Below are 6,000 nucleotides of genomic sequence, written 5' to 3'. Positions count from 1 at the left end.
TCTACGCGTCCATCCGTCAGTGAGTCCGTCCGCGCATCCACCCATGGGTCCCTTCACGCGTGCGTCTGTGCTTCCGTCTGTCCATCCATGCGTCCTTCCGTGCGTTCGTCGAAATAACCTTCCGTGCTTGCGTCCGTCCGTGCTTCCGTCTGTCCATCCATGTGTCCTTCCGTGCGTTCTTCTATTTATCCTTTCGTCCATGCGTCCGTCCGTGCTTCCGTCTGTCCATCCATGCGTCATTCCATGCGTTCGTTATATCTATCCTTCCGTCCATTCGTCCGTCCATGCTTCCGTCTGTCCATCCATGCGTCCTTCCGTGCGTTCGTCTATCTATCCTTCGGTCCATGCGTCCGTCCGTGCTTCCGTCTGCTCATCCTTGTGTCCTTCCGTACATTCGTCTATCTATCCTTCCGTCTATGCGTCCGTCCGTGCTTTCGTTTGTCCGGCCATCCGTCCACTTCACCCCACTCGTCATCATTCACCTCGTGTATATGCTGTCATTTTTTTCTGCAGTAAACAATCAGTAGAAATAATGCTCCAGCAAATAAACAAATACTATAACATATCTTGCCGCAAACGCCACCAGAGGCACTTGTTTTATAGTTGTGAGTAGCGCGACGTTAGCGGAGTGAAATAGAATGCAAGACATCTTAGCCTCGTGATGACCTTTATTGTGTCAATGGAGGACAGTCATCATATATCGCATTGCTAAGTCCTTCAAAAGATGACACAGTAAGTTGGTGGCTACCGACAGCTTTAGAAAAATATTTGTGTTATGAAAGTTCCCAGAGGAAATAAAGATGTCACAGCTTTGCAGCAAAGGCGAAGCAATAAACGCGATAGCAACAAACTGGAAGGTCACGCGCAGAATGGAAAGCATGTCGAAACGTACCCCGCATTTCTCAAGTACAAATGACGCATTAAACGTACTTACGGTACAGATGCACGCGAATAAGCGTCTCACTTGTTACTTCGGTATGTCTTAAAAGCGCGTGCTTTTCGCAAACGGAGACTGTAATGATTGCAGCGACCTTTATGTGCTCGGTAATAACAACAGAATCGTTCCAGGTAAAGCCCGAGGCTAGCCAAGACGTATGATCCTCCCCTCCTCCCTACCGCGAGATAATGGCGCGTGAGGGAGCGTCGCTCCCCTCTTCTAAGAGGGGGTGAAGTACGCGTAGAAGATTAAAGCGCATCCCTGTGCGATGTGGCAACGCGTGCTCGTTGCGCCATATTTCTGGTAATGCTGAAAACACGATATAATTTCCCCAAGATGACAGTCAGTAGTGGTAAGTGGTACATATAGATAGCTTGCCATTTTACCTGTGAAATACGTGCTGCTCGGTGGCACAGTGGTTAACACCTCGTACTCACGATTTAAGGGACCCAAGTTCGCTTCCGCGCGATGCCAACGCCAGCAGCAAAATCCAGCCGAGAGTGTCCATGTAGGTGCTATCGTACTAAAAATTGGCAGTTTACGACTTCGAAAGAAGTAGGCAATGATTCTTGAACATGCTCTAACCACTAACTGCTTTGGCTGCTGGAAGTTATACACTGAGGTTTATCTATAGGTGCAATGGCAATTTCTACTCAAACGCAAGGAGAAACAGAGAGAGAATGAACTTTATTCTGCATCTTTTCTAGGGTCTAGGGAAGGCCTTGTCTCAGTTTACATCAGGCTATATAAATCTGTGCGAGCCATCCTTCTTCAGGTTGAGGGGGAACCTTGAGCGATGACGGCGTCTTCAACTGTGTGATTTTGTCCTCCAGGCACGAAAACACGGGACACGGGATGTATCACCAATTACGTCACACGTTAGTGTGGTCTTCAACTCAGCAATCAACTTGCGTAAATTTTAAGCGCATAGTGTGTTCCCACTTATGGCACTCCAATACCTCAACAGTGTACTTAAGCATTCCTGTTCAGTCCCAGGCACTCCGCATTTGCCTCGGCTTGCCTCGTAGTGCGTCGACAATGGCTACTATAGCTATCGCCGGTGACCACCTCATCACGACACATATCGACGTTGAGGCACTCGGAACACATATAAGGCATATTGCTCGGGCACCCTGCCACCACCTAGCCTCTTTACCAGCAGACAGCCCACGTTCGTCATTTTGCCAAATGGTCACCACATATCGTGATTCTTTGCCAACATGCTTCACACCCGCCGCCAGGCCTTCGACTCCTCCCTGGTGCCTGACTCAGGCTAACATCAGGCTAACTATACCTGGCATCCAGAAAAAAGCAGATATCTCGTCACCTGCTTTTAGGCAGCTTGCTCTGCTCTTGTTATACGGGACGTATCAAGGCTGTATACACGTATGCACCGACGGCTCTGTTTTACAGAAGAGTTCAACGGCATCATTTGTTATACCGATATAAGACACGACAAGAAAATTCAAGATCTCCCACCTTACGACATCAACGGGAGCACAGCTCACAGCTCTTCCTGCCGCATTGGAATTCATCAGCGATCAACAACCACAAAAATGGACAATTTTCAGTGACTCAAAGGCGGCACTGCAATCCCTTCTATCACCTTTACGCCACGGCCCGTACGAACAGCTGGTATTTGAGATTGCAGAAAAGACTCACCAATTCATTGAGAAAGGACACGAAATAGTCTTTCAATGGCTTCCAAGTCATTGTGGAATAATTGGCAATGAACGGGCCGATCGAGCTGCCCGTTCTTCCCACACTGAAAGCGATCCGCTTTCCAGAACTGACGCTGCACGGAAACTCCGCATGCTAGCTCGCAAGCGCACCACGTCACAATGGAACGAGTCACATTTCATCTATGCACGGTTAGGTACTTTAGACCCAACTCTGAGTCTTCAAATTTCTCCGGAATTACGCCGATGAGACGCTACTATGCTGTGCAGATTATGGTTGGGCGTCGCATTTACCATTGCGTACGCGTTCCGCGTAGGAATGGCTGACACTGCTGCATGCGACCATTGTGGCAGTGATGAAACGACTTGGCACATTCTGTGTGAATGCCCACAATACTGCTCGCAAAGACAGTCACTCTGCAAGGCACTAGATGAACTGGACAACCAGCCTCTTTCGGAAGAAAGAATCCTGCGCTGCCGACAGGACTTTATGTCGCAGAAGAAGGCTGTGAAGGCGCTCCTGCGCTTCTCGCGTTCAACCGGCCTGTCCAAACGACTGTGATCGGAACTCCCTGAATGTGTGCGCATGTGGTTTTTTTTCTGATCTATTTTATATCTCTCTATATCTATCCTCTTTCTGACCCTTTTCCCCAACCCCGTACAGGGTAGCAAACCAGTTCGTCTAGGTTAACCTCTCTGTCTCTTCCTTTTATTTATTTCTCTCTCTTTAAGCATTCTAAGACTCAGTCAACACGTGTAGTGAACAACACCTCTGCCACACCGTCGGCACCGATGGTCCACTGCCGGGCATCGAGGGAGGACTTGGTCGAAGTTGGCACCTATTCACTGAATATTCTGGGAAGTCACCAGCTAGCATACACTTCTCACTGTGCTATCAGAAACTCGGTTGTCACCACAAGAGTGATAGCAAAACTTCGGCACGGGGGTGGTCCAAGGGCGCTGGCAGGATGGCTAGACGTGAAGCAATGTTCGGCCTCTTTTTGAGTTCATTAGTTCTTCAACTCTGAAGCACCCTCCTGGATAGGCTGACCTGAAGCACAGTAAAATTGCAGGCATTAGTCACTACAGTTTTAGGAAGCATCCGGTGGAGTCAATACGGTATCTACAATGTATTACAGGTTATGCGTCCTGCATGCTACGAGACTTCGAACTAAAAAATGAGCTGTGAAACAAAGGGGATGTTGCTGATCCAGGAGGCCCTCTGGGTACGCGGTCAATATTCCACCATCTCTGATCATGCTGCAAAAAATTTTGCGGGTATATGTGAATGTGAGAAGTAGCTATTGGTGTGTTAGATTGCGCAAAAAAGTTTTGTCTTGCCTAGAGTGGACTTCAAACTTTGAGCACCCAAGTGAAACTGTATTACGCTGAATAGTTTATATATTATCGCTCGTTTGAGTAAATAACACGAAACACATTTTTTAGGGGCAAAGCTCCTTAAGGCATGAGCCGTGCGTCCCCTGTATGTAGCCACCTCTCGTTTAGTTCTTGCAGTGTTCGCTAGATGGCGGTACTTGTAGCTGATGATGAAAAGATGCAAGAGTTTTAAACTAGACAGCGGTACTAGCAGTAGATAATGAAAGATGCGAGATGTTATAAAATAGGAATGATGTCACATATGGCGCCTGTCATCGGTGGAAGGCAATCGTTCGATTCAGTGTGGCGACGTACGCTAGGGGAGCGTTGTAATAAAATCGAGTGGGCAAAATGTACGGTCGGAGGATTCATGGTTTACCATGTTTACCTCCGGAGCTTCGACCACTCGCCATCATTCACTTCGTGGATATGGCGGCACTTTTTTTTCACTATTCTCGAGGCAGTACTCTTTCATGACTATGATAGTTTATTCATTTTCGTTTAAATTCTTTTCATGTGGTATTAATCTTTTACATCCGGTTGTGAGTCTGTGCGCAGCCTGTCATTCGATCGTTTATATCCACGTTCAATAGCACAATTATTAAGCATTTCAAGTTCCTTACATAACGTCACTTTTTGACGAGCGCTTTATGTTCTTTTTTCAAAAATGTGCAACCCAAGAAGTAATTTCTTCGCTGGATGGCCATGCTGAGGCTATCGGCCTGTTCATCGAGATATGCATTCAGTATTAATCAATTCGCGAGCCGCCCAACCAAATAATTTGCTTGATTATTCTGTTTTCAGTACGAAGCGCTTGAGAAACGAAAGCTGTCATACGCAGTTTTTTTTATTTTTATAATTCAAGTACTCCAAAGATACAAACGTACATTGAATGGTGGAGGATTGATTGATTGATTGATTGATTGATTTGTGGGGTTTAACGTCCCAAAACCACTATATGATTATGAGAGACGCCGTAGTGGAGGGCTCCGGAAATTTTGACCACCTGGGGTTCTTTAACGTGCACCCAAATCTGAGTACACGGGCCTACAACATTTCCGCCTCCATTGAATGGTGGAGGAACGAAAAAGTTAACACGTAATAATCACTTGGTTGCAGATATAAAATATATAAAATACACAAATAAGATATCCCGAACACGCTTCAAACAAATGTTAGTTACAAGAACAAAGGCTAATGTACGCCAAGGGAATAATATAGCAATCAAAAACACCTAAATATCACGGAATAATTAGAAAAATTTATCATTAGATACACTGCCAAAAGAGATATAACAGAAAAAACATAATGTTAAAAAAGCAACCAGTTGTAAAACAAAATTACGAGAAGCATAGCAAATAAAGCATACAGAAAACAATCAAAGGTGTGAAACAAACACTGAGCGATGTTAACTTGAAATGAACTCTCGAGTGCGACTTTTAAATTACTGGTATTCGCTATGCTTGTGAGTGTTGCAGGCAGATTGTTTAAGACTCTGGTCGTCGCAAGGAGAAATGAAGCGAAAAGCCGACGGCGTTGTTGTGTCAAATCTTTATTACCTTTTAGCGATAGTCGATGAGATAAAGCGTACGGTGGTGGCTGAATAAGCATAGAATGCAAATGTGAGTTTTGGTTGATAATTTTATGAAAATTATTGAGTCTAGATAGTTTTCAGCGATGTGATAGCGATGGAAGTTGTAGGATGTTTTCATGTTTGTAACACTCGCAGTTCTTTGGTAATTGTTTAGAACGAAATGTAGTGAGCAATTTTCTATTTTTTCAAGTAATTTTGTGTGGTTCTGCTTTCTGGTGTCCTCTACTGACGACGTTTACTCAAGCTTCAGACTAGTGAAAGTTGTCTACAGTAGTAGTTTTAATGATGATGCTGCTTGAAAAAACTTCTGGTGAAAGTGAACTGATGGGCTAGTGGCCTTGATGGCTATGTGATCGATATATGTGTTCCATGAAAGGTTATTGGTAGTATGCACACCCAAGTATTTGTATGAT

The 6,000-nt window shown here is 45.2% G+C and overlaps 1 protein-coding gene across 1 annotated transcript in view; it reads right to left on the bottom strand.

The window, feature by feature from the left end:
• Positions 1-3,303: 3,303 nt before the first annotated feature.
• Positions 3,304-6,000, bottom strand: part of LOC119173717 (sodium-coupled monocarboxylate transporter 2) — a 49,184-nt gene continuing 46,487 nt past the window's right edge. Inside the window, exon 17 of the mRNA XM_037424507.2 lies at positions 3,304-3,667. The gene's annotated coding sequence lies outside the window, so the exon portion shown is untranslated. The remainder of the gene's footprint in view (positions 3,668-6,000) is intronic.

This window comes from Rhipicephalus microplus, chromosome 5 (assembly GCF_043290135.1).
Source record: "Rhipicephalus microplus isolate Deutch F79 chromosome 5, USDA_Rmic, whole genome shotgun sequence".
In the NCBI taxonomy this organism is placed as follows: Eukaryota; Metazoa; Arthropoda; class Arachnida; order Ixodida; family Ixodidae; genus Rhipicephalus; species Rhipicephalus microplus.
Note: the sequence above shows the minus strand (reverse complement) of the source record. Positions and strands in the feature narration are given on the sequence as shown.